We start from the raw sequence: 19,758 nt of genomic DNA, 5'->3' as shown, positions 1-19,758 counted from the left end.
TATATGCAAACATTTTAAAAAGATTTTACTGAGTTATAAGGGAAACCAGTCCATTGAAATAAATTCAACAGGCCCTAATCTATGGATTTCACATGACTGGGCAGGGGCTCAGCCATGGGTGGGCCTGGGAGGGCAGAGGCCCACTCACTGGGGAGCCAGGCCCAGCCAATCAGAATTAATTTTTTCCCCACTAAAGGGCTTTATTACAGACAGAAATACGCCTCTGCATCCCCTTAGACAATGAAACCGGATGTGGAGGTCCTGGGCTGGTTTGGTTACGCGTGGTCTGCGGTTGTGAGGCCGGGTTGGAAGTACTGCAAAATTCTCTAAAACGACGGAGGCGGCCTATGGTAGAGAAAATAACATTCGATTCTCTGGCAACAGCTCTGGTGGACAATCCTGCAGTCAGTTTGCTAATTGCGCGCTCCCTCAAAACATGAGACATCTGCTGTACATCCCATTATGGATTCATGAGAACTGGCCAATGAGGTTACAGAGTTCAAGAGCCGATTTATACCCGCTGTTCTCCCACTTCCTCAACAACACAAGCCTGTTCTTCATCCCCTGTTCTCCACTTCCTCAACAACACAACAAGCCTGTTCTTCATCCCCTGTTCCCCACTTCCTCAACAACACAAGCCTGTTCTTCATCCCCTGTTCTCCACTTCCTCAACAACACAACAAGCCTGTTCTTCATCCCCTGTTCCCCACTTCCTCAACAACACAACAAGCCTGTTCATCCCCTGTTCCCCACTTCCTCAACAACACAACAAGCCTGTTCTTCATCCCCTGTTCCCCACTTCCTCAAAAACACAACAAGCCAACCAGTGAAAAGAAAACCGTTGACAAAGATAATTTGGTGAGAAAAACGTCCGTTATGTGGACAACTGACTGTTCTGAAGGTTAAAGTTAACACGAATCAGATGAAAAATGAGGGAGGGAGGTGGAGGGAGAGAGGGAAAAGAGTTGTGGAGGGAGGTGGAGAGGTAGTGGAGGGAGGTGGAGAGGTAGTGGGAGGGGAGGTAGTGGGAGAGGGAGGTGGAGAGTAGGGAAGAGGGAGGTGGAGAGGTAGGGAAAGAGGGAGGTGGAGAGGTAGGGAAAGAGGGAGGTGGAGAGGTGGGAGGTGAGGGAAAGAGGGAGGTGGAGAGGTAGTGGGAGGGAAAGAGGGAGGTGGAGAGGTAGTGGGAGAGGGAGGGAAAGAGGGAGGTGGAGAGGGTACTCAATGCTGAAGTTGAAAACAAGTTAAATTATTTGATAGGGTTCATTAAATCATGTGTTCCTTCTGATTCTGGGGAACTTTAACCTGATCAAAACACACATAAACACAGTCATGATTTAATGAACCACATCAAATACAGTAGACTGGTTCATCTTTCAGCAATGAGCCCTCATTTCTCTCTCCTCTCTCTCTCTCTCCTCTCTCTCTCCTCTCTCTCTTTCTCTCCTCTCTCTCTCTCTCTCTCTCTCTCTCTCCTCTCTCCTAATCTCTCTCCTCATCTCCTCTCTCCTCTCCTAATCTCTCTCCTCATCTCCTCTCTCCTCTCTCCTAATCTCTCTCCTCATCTCTCCTCTCTCCTCTCTCCTAATCTCTCTCCTCTCTCCTCTCTCTCTCCTAATCTCTCTCCACATCTCTCTCCTAATCTCTCTCCACATCTCTCTCCTCATCTCTCCTCTCTCTCTCCTAATCTCTCTCCACATCTCTCCTCTCTCTCTCATCTCTCCTCTCCCCTTCTCATCTCCCCTCTCTCTCCTCTCCCCCTATCTTGTTGTCTTTATAGATCCAGTCTCCTATGAGTGTTATATGTAGTTAGAGGTCAGGCACCTGAGTCTGATGTCAGCGCCGAGGGACGATGTCAGATTCTGGGGATCTTTATCCTGATCACAACACATGTAAACACAGTCGTGATTTAATGAACCAAATCAAATACAGTAGACTGGTTCATCTTTCAGCAATGGGCCCTCTCCTCATATCTCTCTCTCCTCATCTCTCTCGTCCTCTCTCCTCTTCTCTCTCGTCCTCTCTCCTCATCTCTCTCTCCTCCTCTCTCCTCATCTCTCTCTCCTCCTCTCTCCTCATCTCTCTCTCCTCTTCTCTCTCATCTCTCCTCCTCTCTCCTCATCTCTCTCTCCTCCTCTCTCCTCATCTCTCTCCTCTTCTCTCTCATCTCTCCTCTTCTCTCTCATCTCTCCTCTTCTCTCTCATCTCTCCTCTTCTCTCTCATCTCTCCTCTTCTCTCTCATCTCTCCTCCTCTCTCCTCATCCCTCTCTCCTCATCCCTCTCTCCTCATCCCTCTCTCCTCATCCCTCTCTCCTCATCTCTCTCTCCTCCTCTCTCCTCCTCTCTCTCTCCTCATCTCTCCTCCTCTCTCTCTCATCTCTCCTCCTCTCATCTCTCTCTCCTCATCTCTCTCCTCCCCCTCTCCTCATCTCTCTCTCCTCCTCTCTCGTCATCTCTCCTCCTCTCTCTATAATAATGATAACGGGGTGATGTCAGTGCAGTCTCCTTACAGAGTCGTTCTAGGAACTAGAATGTTTATAAGAATGAGGGTGTGGGGCATAGTGAAGAGTGGCTCCCTATTCCCTCTATGTGAAGAGTGGCTCCCTATTCCCTCTATGTGAAGAGTGGCTCCCTATTCCCTCTCTGTGTAGAGTGGCTCCCTGTTCCCTATATGTGTAGAGTGGCTCCCTGTTCCCTATATGTGTAGAGTGGCTCCCTGTTCCCTATATGTGTAGAGTGGCTCCCTGTTCCCTATATGTGTAGAGTGGCTCCCTGTTCCCTATATGTGTAGAGTGGCTCCCTGTTCCCTATATGTGTAGAGTGGCTCCCTATTCCCTATATGTGTAGAGTGGCTCCCTATTCCCTCTATGTGTAGAGTGGCTCCCTATTCCCTCTATGTGTAGAGTGGCTCCTATTCCCTCTATGTGTAGAGTGGCTCCCTATTCCTCTATGTGTAGAGTGGCTCCCTATTCCCTCTATGTGTAGGGTGGCTCCTATTCCCTCTATGTGTAGGGTGGCTCCCTATTCCCTCTGTGTAGAGTGGCTCCCTATTCCCTCTATGTGTAGAGTGGCTCCTATTCCCTCTATGTGTAGAGTGGCTCCCTATTCCCTCTATGTGTAGAGTGGCTCCCTATTCCCTCTATGTGTAGAGTGGCTCCCTATTCCCTCTATGTGTAGAGTGGCTCCTATTCCCTCTATGTGTAGAGTGGCTCCCTATTCCCTCTATGTGTAGAGTGGCTCCCTATTCCCTCTATGTAGAGTGGCTCCCTATTCCCTCTGTGTAGAGTGGCTCCCTATGAGGAGGTCTGAAACTGAGGATTGTTTGTTTAGTAACGAAACCAACACGTGTGCAACTATGGAGCTAAACAATCTTGGTCGTCTTGGTGACGTTGTCGGCTATCCCATCTATAGCTATCCCATCTATCCCATCTATCCCATCTATAGCTATCCCAGCTATCCCATCTATAGCTATCCCAGCTATCCCATCTATAGCTATCCCAGCTATCCCATCTATAGCTATCCCAGCTATCCCATCTATAGCTATCCCAGCTATCCCAGCTATCCCATCTATCCCAGCTATAGCTATCCCATCTATCCCAGCTATAGCTATCCCATCTATCCCAGCTATCCCATCTATCCCAGCTATCCCATCTATAGCTATCCCATCTATCCCATCTATAGCTATCCCAGCTATCCCAGCTATCCCATCTATAGCTATCCCAGCTATCCCAGCTATCCCATCTATAGCTATCCCATCTATCCCAGCTATCCCAGCTATCCCATCTATAGCTATCCCAGCTATCCCATCTATAGCTATCCCAGCTATCCCAGCTATCCCATCTATAGCTATCCCAGCTATCCCAGCTATCCCAGCTATCCCATCTATAGCTATCCCATCTATCCCAGCTATCCCAGCTATCCCATCTATAGCAACACTAACTCCAATGGAGGGTTTCCTCAAGCTGGATGACTCCTGGCAGTACTTGTTGATCTTTACAGTTTTAATATCAAATCAAATTACTGCTAACCTACAAAGCATTACATGGGCTTGGTCCTAATCATCTTTCCGATTTGGTCCTGCCGCACATACCTACACGTACGCTACGGTCACAAGACGCAGGCCTCCTTACTGTCCCTAGAATTTCTAAGCAAACAGCTGGAGGCAGGGCTTTCTCCTATAGAGCTCCATTTTTATGGAATGGTCTGCCTACCCATGTGAGAGACGCAGACTCGGCCTCAAAATGTAAGTCTTTACTGAAGACACATCTCTTCAGTAGGTCCTATGATTGAGTGTAGTCTGGCCCAGGAGTGTGAAGGTGAACGGAAAGGCTGGAGCAACGAACTGCCCTTGCTGTCTCTGCCTGGCCGGTTCCCCTCTCTCCACTGGGATTCTCTGCCTCTAACCCTATTACAGGGGCTGAGTCACTGGCTTACTGGTGTTCTTCCATGCCGTCCCTGGGAGGGGTGAGTCACTTGAGTGGGTTGAGTCACTGACGTGGTCTTCCTGTCTGGGTTGCCCCCCCCCCTTGGGTTGTGCCGTGGCGGAGATCGTTGTGGGCTATACTCGGCCTTGTCTTAGGACGGTAAGTTGGTGGTTGGAGACATCCCTCTAGTGGTGTGGGGGCTGTGCTTTGGCAAAGTGGGTGGGGTTATATCCTACCTGTTTGGCCCTGTCCGGGGCATCATCAAATGTGTGACTGATTGGGGACTGAGGGGTTTGAACCAGACAGTGAAATGTGAGACTGATTGGGGACTGAGGGTTTGAACCAGACAGTGAAATGTGAGACTGATTGGGGATTTGGGGTTTGAACCAGACAGTAAAATGTGAGACTGATTGGGGATTTGGGGTTTGAACCAGACAGTGAAATGTGTGACTGATTGGGGATTTGGGGTTTGAACCAGACAGTAAGAGGCTCCAGCTCTTCAGCACCGTGGTGCCGTCCTAAATGGCTGACTGTACTCTAGATATAGTGCACTCCCTTTGACCCGAGACCCGTTGTGGTGCCATTTGGAATGCACCCTGAGTTAGCCAAGTGGAGATGTGAGGGGGGGGGGGGAGAGACTTGTATAAACCATGATGGTAAACCAGACCAATATATTTTACGCCTGGTCTCCATGGAAATCCCAAATATGCAGAAACTGGAAAATTACAGGGGACAGAGACGGGAAGTGGTCACTAGTGTACGTCCCAAACGGCTCCCTATCTAGTGTGCACTTCTTTTGACCCGGACCTGTAGAGCTCTGGTCAATAGGAATGCACTATAATATATATATATATGGTGCCGTTTGGGAAGCAGACCTACTATAAGTATGCTGGAAAGTTCCCAGAATTCCCCCTAGGAGTTAGATGAAAGATGAGAGGAATATTTCAAAAGGAGACTTGTTTTTGAATCCCAGTCACATGATATGCCTGTGGTTAATGTTTGACGTGTAACATTGAAGGGAAGGAATGACCCTTTCTAAATATGGGCTGAGAGAACTGGAACTCTCTAGTCTAGTCTTTGTGTATATATCAATATATATATATATATAACAGGGTTTTGGCTGCTTCTCAGCAGCCAGACTGACAACCAACAGACAAGACAGTCTGTCTTCAACGCTTCATCTTGATTAGGGTTGTTTATAGGTGATGGTCATTTGGTAATAAAAATAGAACTGTTGAAAACATGTTAAAAGTACATGAAGTACATGCAGTACATGCCGTTCTGTTCCCATTGGAAACATGTTACTCTTTGACTCTACTCAGAATATACTTCCCTTGTGTCTCCAGAAGAGTGACGTGAGGACAGTTGGACAGGGACAATTTAACCTGTTAACTAGACTGGACTCTTAGTCTCCTGAATAGATATACTGCAGTAGACTGGTCTCTTAGTCTCCTGAATAGATATACTGCAGTAGACTGGTCTCTTAGTCTCCTGAATAGATATACTGCAGTAGACTGGTCTCTTAGTCTCCTGAATAGATATACTGCAGTAGACTGGTCTCTTAGTCTCCTGAATAGATATACTGCAGTAGACTGGTCTCTTAGTCTCCTGAATAGATATACTGCAGTAGACTGGTCTCTTAGTCTCCTGAATAGATATACTGCAGTAGACTAGACTGGTCTCTTAGTCTCCTGAATAGATATACTGCAGTAGACTGGTCTCTTAGTCTCCTGAATAGATATACTGCAGTAGACTGGACTGGTCTCTTAGTCTCCTGAATAGATATACTGCAGTAGACTGGACTGGTCTCTTAGTCTCCTGAATAGATATACTGCAGTAGACTGGACTGGTCTCTTAGTCTCCTGAATAGATATACTGCAGTAGACTGACTGGTCTCTTAGTCTCCTGAATAGATATACTGCAGTAGACTGGTCTCTTAGTCTCCTGAATAGATATACTGCAGTAGACTGGTCTCTTAGTCTCCTGAATAGATATACTGCAGTAGACTAGACTGGTCTCTTGGTCTCCTGAATAGATATACTGCAGTAGACCTGGTCTCTTAGTCTCCTGAATAGATATACTGCAGTAGACTGGTCTCTTAGTCTCCTGAATAGATATACTGCAGTAGACTGGTCTCTTAGTCTCCTGAATAGATATACTGCAGTAGACTGGTCTCTTAGTCTCCTGAATAGATATACTGCAGTAGACTGGTCTCTTAGTCTCCTGAATAGATATACTGCAGTAGACTGGTCTCTTAGTCTCCTGAATAGATATACTGCAGTAGACTGGTCTCTTAGTCTCCTGAATAGATATACTGCAGTAGACTGGTCTCTTAGTCTCCTGAATAGATATACTGCAGTAGACTGGTCTCTTAGTCTCCTGAATAGATATACTGCAGTAGACTGGTCTCTTAGTCTCCTGAATAGATATACTGCAGTAGACTGGTCTCTTAGTCTCCTGAATAGATATACTGCAGTAGACTGGTCTCTTAGTCTCCTGAATAGATATACTGCAGTAGACTGGTCTCTTGTCTCCTGAAAGATATAGCAGTAGACTGGTCTCTTAGTCTCCTGAATAGATATACTGCAGTAGACTGGTCTCTTAGTCTCCTGAATAGATATACTGCAGTAGACTGGTCTCTTAGTCTCCTGAATAGATATACTGCAGTAGACTGGTCTCTTAGTCTCCTGAATAGATATACTGCAGTAGACTGGTCTCTTAGTCTCCTGAATAGATATACTGCAGTAGACTGGTCTCTTAGTCTCCTGAATAGATATACTGCAGTAGACTGGTCTCTTAGTCTCCTGAATAGATATACTGCAGTAGACTGAGAGAATCTGGGTTTGTTGAATATGATGTTGATTTGTACACAACATCCTTCCATTATTCCCACAGTATTTCCATGACCCCCCCCCCAAACATGACCATGAAAAGTATTGACTGAGGGGGGGAGAAACGAACATTCCCATTTTTAATAAACAAACAAGTTGGAGTGTTTACAGCAACAAGCCAAAGGACTATGCCCAGTCGAAGCTTTTTGTCTGTCCTGGCACCCACCATAGAATGGAACCATATAATTAGGAATTTAAAATAGGTATTTAAATCTCTCTTGGTGGAACCAGTTGACGTTAGGACAGCAGACTGTCACGGCTGGTCGTAAGGAGAAGCGGACCAAAGTGCAGCGTGTGTGTGTGTGTGTCGTTCCGCATTTTTTTATTTACACTGTGAAACTATGCGATACATAAACAATAAACTAAAGAACAACAACAAACCGTGACGCAGAGGTGAAACATCAACAAATCTCCCACAAACCCAGGTGGGGAAAAAAAACAACCTACTTAAGTATGATCTCCAATTAGAGACAACGAGGACCAGCTGCCTCTAATTGGAGATCATCCCAAACAAAATCCCAACATAGAAATACAAACCTAGAACCTGACAACATAGAAATAGAAAACATAGAAAAACACCCCCTGTCACACCCTGACCTACTCTACCATAGAAAATAACATCTTTCTATGGTCAGGACGTGACAGAGGAGTCCCTGTTCATCTTATGAAAACGGCTGAAAATCCACATCGTCACAAAGTATTGTGATTTAATCCCATAGCAACCCTTCCTGTATTGAAGAAAACGTACTTACTATGACTGGTCCCACCTAGCTATCTGGAGATGAATGGACTGACTATGACTGGTCCCACCTAGCTATCTGGAGATGAATGGACTGACTACTGACTGGTCCCACCTAGCTATCTGGAGATGGATGGACTGACTATGACTGGTGACAGTTATTGGAGAAGAATGTACGATTGGAGACGGTCACCAGCTATCGGAGAGGAATGGACTCGATATGAGGTCCCACCTAGCTATCTGGGAGAGAAATTGATGTACAGAACACCCAGATTCGGGAGAAATATGAAAGATTTACATTCGGAGATGTGATGTATTTGACCGAGATTGGGCCAACCAGTCATTCGGGAGATGATGATTTGATAAGACTGGTCAACTAGTTATTCGGGAGATGAATGGATCAGACTATGACTGGGTCATAATAGCATTGAGAGTGGATGGATGATGGCAACAGTACTTAGCTATCTGGAGAAGAATGATGACTGGATGAGTCCACCTCGCTAGGAGATGAATGGACTGACAATGACTGGTCCACCTCAGCTATCTGGAGATGAATGGACTGACTATGACTGGTCCACCTAGCTGTTCCTGGGAGATGAATGGGACGATATGACTGGTCCACCTAGCTGGTCTGGGAGATGAATGGACTGGATTCATGACTGGTCCACCTAGCTAACTGGAGATGAAGGAGAATGAGGTACTACTATCTGGAGATGTTGGACCGATTGCGACTGGTCACTAGCTATCGGAGAGAATGGAGACTATGACGTCCACTAGTTATCTGGAGATGGATGATGATACACTGGTCACCCAGTTATCTGGAAAGGATGACATAGACTGGTCCCACCTAGCTATCTGGAGATGAATGGACTGACTATGACTGGTCCCACCTAGCTATCTGGAGATGAATGGACTGACTATGACTGGTCCACCTAGCTATCTGGAGATGGATGGACTGACTATGACTGGTCCACCTAGCTATCTGGAGATGAATGGACTGACTATGACTGGTCCACCTAGCTATCTGGAGATGGATGGACTGACTATGACTGGTCCACCTAGCTATCTGGAGATGAATGGACTGACTATGACTGGTCCACCTAGCTATCTGGAGATGAATGGACTGACTATGACTGGTCCATACCTTCCTTCATCCTACCAACACAGACCAACCTTTAAATACTCATCCTTCATCCTACCAACACTGACCAACCATTGTGGGAGCTAAGTAACATAAATAATTGTAGTCGCTATGCTGAAGTAGCATAGACATAAGGACATTGGCCATAGGAAGAGAAGGTGAACACCCAGTCCAAATAAGGTAACGGGCCACTGCGGGTTGTGCAGTAGCCTGGCAACTGGACTTGAGTTCTGTATTTACCTCTTCCCTAACCGTATTATCACCAGTCTGTTAAGATTACACACGAGCAATGAGTACATTAACCAAGGCCATAAATACATTTATGACAGCCAGACATACCAAAGTCAGAAGGGCACAGGATGGGGAGATGGTAGTAAAATGACTAAACATGAGCATGCAATGCATGCGTTATATTTGTATGACATACAGAGGTCCCCGCCACCGTTATAATCTAATCAGAAGCAGATATGAGTTGTTATTGTTGGGCGTTAACAAGCAAAGAACTCGGACTAAAAGATAATGGTGGCAGAAGGACTAAGGGGAGTAACTGCATTAACATATGGGATGTACCTATATGCTGTATGTGTATAAAAGCAGAGCTGGTGTTCAGGGAAGTTGGATGTTCCGCGGACCAGCACGGCTTTGATACTTTGTATTAAATCCTATATTGAATTCACAAGTTCTTGCAAGAGTGTTATATTTTTGAGACAATTTTCCACGACGCCTTTTAAATACTCTAGCGTCATCCTACCAACACTGACCAACCTTGAAATACTCATCCTTCATCCTACCAACACTGACCAACCTTGAAATACCTTCCTTCATCCTACCAACACTGACCAACCATTAAATACCTTTTCATCCTACCAACACTGACCATGAAAACTTCCTTCATCCTACCAACACTGACCAACCTTGAAATACCTTTCACTACAAAGACAACCTTGAAATACCTTCCTTCATCCTACCAATACTGACCAACCTTTAAATACTCATCCTTCATCCTACCAATACTGACCAACCTTTAAATACTCATCCTTCATCCTACCAACACTGACCAACCTTTAAATACCTTCCTTCATCCTACCAACACTGACCAACCTTGAAATACCTTCCTTCATCCTACCAACACTGACCAACCTTTAAATACTCCTCCTTCATCCTACCAACACTGACCAACCTTGAAATACTTTCCTTCATCCTACCAACACTGACCAACCTTGAAATACCTTCCTTCATCCTACCAACACTGACCAACCTTTAAATACTCATCCTTCATCCTACCAACACTGACCAACCATTAAATACCTTCCTTCATCCTACCAACACTGACCAACCATTAAATACCTTCCTTCATCCTACCAACACTGACCAACCTTGAAATACCTTCCTTCATCCTACCAACACTGACCAACCTTGAAATACCTTCCTTCATCCTACCAACACTGACCATCCTTGAAATACCTTCCTTCATCCTACCAACACTGACCAACCATTAAATACCTTCCTTCATCCTACCAACACTGACCAACCTTGAAATACCTTCCTTCATCCTACCAACACTGACCATCCTTTAAATACTCTTCCTTCATCCTACCAACACTGACCAACCATGAAATACTCCTCCTTCATCCTACCAACACTGACCAACCTTGAAATACCTTCCTTCATCCTACCAACACTGACCAACCATTAAATACCTTCCTTCATCCTACCAACACTGACCATCCTTTAAATACTCTTCCTTCATCCTACCAACACTGACCAACCTTGAAATACCTTCCTTCATCCTACCAACACTGACCAACCTTGAAATACCTTCCTTCATCCTACCAACACTGACCAACCTTGAAATACCTTCCTTCATCCTACCAACACTGACCAACCTTGAAATACCTTCCTTCATCCTACCAACACTGACCAATCTTCAAATACCTTCCTTCATCCTACCAACACTGACCAACCATTAAATACCTTCCTTCATCCTACCAACACTGACCAACCATTAAATACCTTCCTTCATCCTACCAACACTGACCATCCTTGAAATACCTTCCTTCATCCTACCAACACTAACCAATCTGAAATACCTTCCTTCATCCTACCAACACTGAATCCCAACCCGTAAATACCTTCCTTCATCCTACCAACACTGGACCAACCTTGAAATACCTTCCTTCATCCTACCAACACTGACCAACCTTGAAATACCTTCCTTCATCCTACCAACACTGACCAACCTTGAAATACCTTCCTTCATCCTACCAACACTGACCAACCTTGAAATACCTTCCTTCATCCTACCAACACTGACCATCCTTTAAATACTCTTCCTTCATCCTACCAACACTGACCAACCATTAAATACCTTCCTTCATCCTACCAACACTGACCAACCATTAAATACCTTCCTTCATCCTACCAACACTGACCAACCATTAAATACCTTCCTTCATTCTACCAACACTGACCAACCATTAAATACCTTCCTTCATCCTACCAACACTGACCATCCTTGAAATACCTTCCTTCATCCTACCAACACTGACCAACCTTGAAATACCTTCATCCTACCAACACTGACCAACCTTGAAATACCTTCCTTCATCCTACCAACACTGACCAACCTTGAAATACCTTCCTTCATCCTACCAACACTGACCAACCATTAAATACCTTCCTTCATCCTACCAACACTGACCAACCTTGAAATACCTTCCTTCCTCTCTAGTGACTCATCTTCTCCACCTGTCCTCCCTCGCCCCCGTCCCTAAGGTGGTCTCCACGCCAGCAGACCCATTCTGACACCGACCCAGAGAGGTGACCCGTGCGACGGTGTAATCACCATCAGAACCTCTTGATGCGTCAGAGCTCCTGAGTCCTAACGAGGAACCAGGGATTATATATAGAACTCCGGTTATGAGGAGTGAGACTCTCCCCTAACGACACCGGTACTGTACTGGTTTAATGATACCAATATGATACCATACTACTGTACTGGTGTAATGATACCAATATGATACCATACTACTGTACTGGTGTAATGATACCAATATGATACCATACTACTGTACTGGTGTAATGATACCATACTACTGTACTGGTGTAATGATACCAATATGATACCATACTACTGTACTGGTGTAATGATACCAATATGATACCATACTACTGTACTGGTGTAATGACACCAATATGATACCATACTACTGTACTGGTGTAATGATACCAATATGATACCATACTACTGTACTGGTATAATGATACCAATATGATACCATACTACTGTACTGGTGTAATGATACCAATATGATACCATAATACTGTACTGGTGTAATGACACCAATATGATACCATACTACTGTACTGGTTTAATGATACCAATATGATACCATACTACTGTACTGGTGTAATGACACCAATATGATACCATACTACTGTACTGGTGTAATGATACCAATATGATACCATACTACTGTACTGGTGTAATGACACCAATATGATACCATACTACTGTACTGGTGTAATGATACCAATATGATACCATACTACTGTACTGGTGTAATGACACCATACTACTGTACTGGTGTAATGATACCAATATTATACCATAATACTGTACTGGTGTAATGACACCAATATGATACCATACTACTGTACTGGTGTAATGATACCAATATGATACCATAATACTGTACTGGTGTAATGATACCATACTACTGTACTGGTGTAATGATACCAATATTATACCATAATACTGTACTGGTGTAATGACACCAATATGATACCATACTACTGTACTGGTTTAATGATACCAATATGATACCATACTACTGTACTGGTGTAATGATACCAATATGATACCATACTACTGTACTGGTGTAATGATACCAATATGATACCATACTACTGTACTGGTGTAATGATACCATACTACTGTACTGGTGTAATGATACCAATATGATACCATACTACTGTACTGGTATAATGATACCAATATGATACCATACTACTGTACTGGTGTAATGATACCATACTACTGTACTGGTGTAATGATACCAATATGATACCATACTACTGTACTGGTGTAATGATACCAATATGATACCATAATACTGTACTGGTTTAATGATACCAATATGATACCATACTACTACTGTACTGGTGTAATGATACCAATATGATACCATACTACTGTACTGGTGTAATGATACCATACTACTGTACTGGTGTAATGATACCAATATGATACCATACTACTGTACTGGTGTAATGATACCAATATGATACCATAATACTGTACTGGTTTAATGATACCAATATGATACCATACTACTACTGTACTGGTGTAATGATACCAATATGATACCATACTACTACTGTACTGGTGTAATGATACCAATATGATACCATACTACTACTGTACTGGTGTAATGATACCAATATGATACCATACTACTGTACTGGTGTAATGATACCAATATGATACCATACTACTGTACTGGTGTAATGATACCAATATGATACCATACTACTGTACTGGTGTAATGACACCAATATGATACCATACTACTGTACTGGTGTAATGATACCAATATGATACCATACTACTGTACTGGTGTAATGATACCAATATGATACCATACTACTACTGTACTGGTGTAATGATACCAATATGATACCATACTACTACTGTACTGGTGTAATGATACCAATACGATACCATACTACTACTGTACTGGTGTAATGATACCAATATGATACCATACTACTGTACTGGTGTAATGATACCATACTACTGTACTGGTGTAATGATACCATACTACTGTACTGGTGTAATGATACCATACTACTGTACTGGTGTAATGATACCAATATGATACCATACTACTGTACTGGTGTAATGATACCAATATGATACCATACTACTGTACTGGTGTAATGATACCAATATGATACCATACTACTGTACTGGTGTAATGATACCAATATGATACCATAATACTGTACTGGTGTAATGATACCATACTACTGTACTGGTGTAATGATACCAATATGATACCATACTACTGTACTGGTGTAATGATACCAATATGATACCATAATACTGTACTGGTTTAATGATACCAATATGATACCATACTACTGTACTGGTGTAATGATACCATACTACTGTACTGGTGTAATGATACCAATATGATACCATACTACTGTACTGGTGTAATGATACCAATATGATACCATACTACTGTACTGGTGTAATGATACCATACTACTGTACTGGTGTAATGATACCAATATGATACCATACTACTGTACTGGTGTAATGATACCAATATGATACCATACTACTGTACTGGTGTAATGATACCAATATGATACCATACTACTGTACTGGTGTAATGATACCAATATGATACCATACTACTGTACTGGTGTAATGATACCAATATGATACCATACTACTGTACTGGTGTAATGATACCAATATGATACCATACTACTGTACTGGTGTAATGATACCAATATGATACCATACTACTGTACTGGTGTAATGATACCAATATGATACCATACTACTGTACTGGTGTAATGATACCAATATGATACCATACTACTGTACTGGTGTAATGATACCAATATGATACCATACTACTACTGTACTGGTGTAATGATACCAATATGATACCATAATACTGTACTGGTGTAATGATACCAATATGATACCATAATACTGTACTGGTGTAATGATACCAATATGATACCATACTACTACTGTACTGGTGTAATGATACCAATATGATACCATACTACTGTACTGGTGTAATGATACCATACTACTGTACTGGTGTAATGATACCAATATGATACCATACTACTGTACTGGTGTAATGATACCAATATGATACCATAATACTGTACTGGTTTAATGATACCAATATGATACCATACTACTGTACTGGTGTAATGATACCAATATGATACCATACTACTACTGTACTGGTGTAATGATACCAATATGATACCATACTACTGTACTGGTGTAATGATACCATACTACTGTACTGGTGTAATGATACCAATATGATACCATACTACTGTACTGGTGTAATGATACCAATATGATACCATACTACTGTACTGGTGTAATGATACCAATATGATACCATACTACTGTACTGGTGTAATGATACCAATATGATACCATACTACTACTGTACTGGTGTAATGATACCAATATGATACCATACTACTGTACTGGTGTAATGATACCAATATGATACCATACTACTGTACTGGTGTAATGATACCAATATGATACCATACTACTGTACTGGTGTAATGATACCATACTACTGTACTGGTGTAATGATACCAATATGATACCATACTACTGTACTGGTGTAATGATACCATACTACTGTACTGGTGTAATGATACCAATATGATACCATACTACTGTACTGGTGTAATGATACCAATATGATACCATACTACTGTACTGGTGTAATGATACCAATATGATACCATACTACTGTACTGGTGTAATGATACCAATATGATACCATACTACTACTGTACTGGTGTAATGATACCAATATGATACCATACTACTGTACTGGTGTAATGATACCAATATGATACCATACTACTGTACTGGTTTAATGATACCAATATGATACCATACTACTGTACTGGTATAATGATACCAATATGATACCATACTACTGTACTGGTGTAATGATACCAATATGATACCATAATACTGTACTGGTGTAATGATACCAATATGATACCATACTACTGTACTGGTGTAATGATACCAATATGATACCATACTACTGTACTGGTGTAATGATACCAATATGATACCATACTACTGTACTGGTGTAATGATACCAATATGATACCATACTACTGTACTGGTGTAATGATACCAATATGATACCATACTACTGTACTGGTGTAATGATACCATACTACTGTACTGGTGTAATGATACCAATATGATACCATACTACTGTACTGGTGTAATGATACCAATATGATACCATACTACTGTACTGGTGTAATGATACCATAATACTGTACTGGTGTAATGATACCAATATGATACCATACTACTGTACTGGTGTAATGATACCAATATGATACCATACTACTACTGTACTGGTGTAATGATACCAATATGATACCATACTACTACTGTATCTAGTCTAGTGTACACTAACACAAAAAAACTATATTACATCATTGATGACGCATCCCAAACGGCCCCCTATAAAGTAGTGCACTATATACGGAATAGGGTTCTATGGGGCCCTGCTCTAAAGTAGTGCACTATATATAGGGACTAGGGTTCTATAGGGCTCTGGTCTAAAGTAGTGCACTATATAGGGCCCTGGTCTAAAGTAGTGCACTATATATAGGGAATAGGGTTCTATAGGGCCCTGCTCTAAAGTAGTGCACTATATATAGGGAATAGGGTTCTATAGGGCCCTGGTCTAAAGTAGTGCACTATATAGGGAATAGGGTTCTATAGGGCCCTGGTCTAAAGTAGTGCACTATATAGGGAATAGGGGGGCATTTGGGACATAGAACCCTATGTTACCAGTATTAACGCCTTCTCTGTAAAGCCAGATGTATTTCAGCAGCAGCTAGGTGATTCAATAGGATGTGTATTTATTCAGTTTAAACATGTCGCTGTGCACTAGCCTGTGTTGTAATTACAGCTTTCACTTCCTGTGTAGAAAGTCTCATGATGTATCTCTACAGGAAGGAGTCAGAATGGTCCACTGTCACTATCTGGCCATGCAGAACACAGGTCTCAAATAGCACCCTATTCCCTATGGATCCTGGTTATTCCCTATGGATCCTGGTTATTCCCCTATGGATCCTGGTTATTCCCTATGGATCCTGGTTATTCCCCTATGGATCCTGGTTATTCCCTATGGATCCTGGTTATTCCCTATGGATCCTGGTTATTCCTTATGGATCCTGGCTATTCCCTATGGATCCTGGCTATTCCCTATGGATCCTGGCTATTCCCTATGGACCCTGGTTATTCCCTATGGATCCTGGCTATTCCCTATGGATCCTGGCTATTCCCTATGGATCCTGGCTATTCCCTATGGATCCTGGCTATTCCCTATGGATCCTGGCTATTCCCTATGGATCCTGGCTATTCCCTATGGATCCTGGCTATTCCCTGTGGATCCTGGTTATTCCCTACGGATCCTGGTTATTCCCTATGGCACCCTGGTTATTCCCTATGGCACCCTGGTTATTCCCTATGGATCCTGGTTATTCCCTATGGCACCCTGGTTATTCCCTATAGACCCTGGTCGAAAGTCACACACTATAAATGGAATAGGGTGTCTCTCTCTCTCTCTCTCTCTCTCTCTCTCTCTCTCTCATATTTCATTTCAATTTCAGGGGTTTATTAGCATGGGAAACATATGTTTACATTGACAAAGCACTTAAAGTAGGTAATAAATGAAAGTGAAATAAACAATACATTTTTTTACAGTAAACAGTACACTCACAAAAGTTCTCTCACTCTCTCTCTACTTATGTCTCTTTCTGTCTCTCACTCTCTCTCTTTCTGTCTCTATCTATCTATCTAGCTCTCTATCTCTCTCTTTTTCTCTCTCTCTATCTCCCCATCTCTCTGGCTGAAGTTTGGCTCCAGATCCTTGCCAGAACCTTCATCCTGGCAGGACGCCAGAGACAGAGGATAGAGAGAGGAGGCGGTGGTGAACGGCCAACAGTCAAACTACAGCATGCAGGATTCTCTTCCTCAGATTTCATAAACATTCAGCCGACCTTGTCAGTAATATACACCATGTCATCTCATCGGAAGAGTGTGATTGAAAAGATTTAGTCTGCGTCCAAAATGGCACCCTATCCCTTTACAGAGCCTGTAGTCTATATAAATGGTACCCTATCCCCTTTACAGAGTCCATAGAGTCTGTAGTCTATATAAATGGTAGCCTATCCCTTTACAGAGCCTGTAGTCTATATAAATGGTACCCTATCCCCTTTACAGAGCCTGTAGTCTATATAAATGGTACCCTATCCCCTTTACAGAGCCCGTAGTCTATATAAATGGTACCCTATCCCCTTTACAGAGTCCATAGAGTCTGTAGTCTATATAAATGGTACCCTATCCCCTTTATAGAGCTGTAGTCTATATAAATGGTACCCTATCCCCTTTATAGAACTGTAGTCTCTATAAATGGCACCCTATCCCCTTTACAGAGTCTATAGAGCTGTAGTCTATATAAATGGTACCCTATCCCCTTTACAGAGCCTGTAGTCTATATAAATGGTACCCTATCCCCTTTACAGAGCCTGTAGTCTATATAAATGGTACCCTATCCCCTTTACAGAGTCTGTAGTCTATATAAATGGCACCCTATCCCCTTTACAGAGTCTGTAAAGTAGCACTATATAGGGAATAGGGTTATATAGGGTCCTGGTCTAAAGTAGTGCACTATATAGGGAATAGGGTTCTATAGGGCCTTGGTATAAAGTAGTGCACTATATAGGGAATAGGGTTTTATAGGGCCCTGGTCTAAAGTAGTGCACTATATAGGGAATAGGGTTCTATAGGGCTCTGGTCTAAAGTAGTGCACTATATATAGGGAATAGGGTTCTATAGGGCCCTGGTCTAAAGTAGTGCACTATATATAGGGAATAGGGTTCTATAGGGCCCTGGTCTAAAGTAGTGCACTATATAGGGAATAGGGTTCTATAGGGCCCTGGTCTAAAGTAGTGCACTATATAGGGAATAGGGGGGCATTTGGGACATAGAACCCTATGTTACCAGTATTAACGCCTTCTCTGTAAAGCCAGATGTATTTCAGCAGCAGCTAGGTGATTCAATAGGATGTGTATTTATTCAGTTTAAACATGTCGCTGTGCACTAGCCTGTGTTGTAATTACAGCTTTCACTTCCTGTGTAGAAAGTCTCATGATGTATCTCTACAGGAAGGAGTCAGAATGGTCCACTGTCACTATCTGGCCATGCAGAACACAGGTCTCAAATAGCACCCTATTCCCTATGGATCCTGGTTATTCCCTATGGATCCTGGTTATTCCCTATGGATCCTGGTTATTCCCTATGGATCCTGGTTATTCCCTATGGATCCTGGTTATTCCCTATGGATCCTGGTTATTCCCTATGGATCCTGGTTATTCCTTATGGATCCTGGCTATTCCCTATGGATCCTGGCTATTCCCTATGGATCCTGGCTATTCCCTATGGATCCTGGTTATTCACTATGGACCCTGGCTATTCCCTATGGATCCTGGCTATTCCCTATGGATCCTGGCTATTCCCTATGGATCCTGGCTATTCCCTATGGATCCTGGCTATTCCCTATGGATCCTGGCTATTCCCTATGGATCCTGGCTATTCCCTATGGATCCTGGTTATTCCCTGTGGATCCTGGTTATTCTCTGTGGATCCTGGCTATTCCCTACGGACCCTGGTTATTCCCTATGGATCCTGGTTATTCCCTACGGACCCTGGTTATTCCCTATGGCACCCTGGCTATTCC

This window comes from Salmo salar, chromosome ssa16 (genome assembly GCF_905237065.1).
Source record: "Salmo salar chromosome ssa16, Ssal_v3.1, whole genome shotgun sequence".
NCBI lineage: Eukaryota > Metazoa > Chordata > Actinopteri > Salmoniformes > Salmonidae > Salmo > Salmo salar.
Note: the sequence above shows the minus strand (reverse complement) of the source record.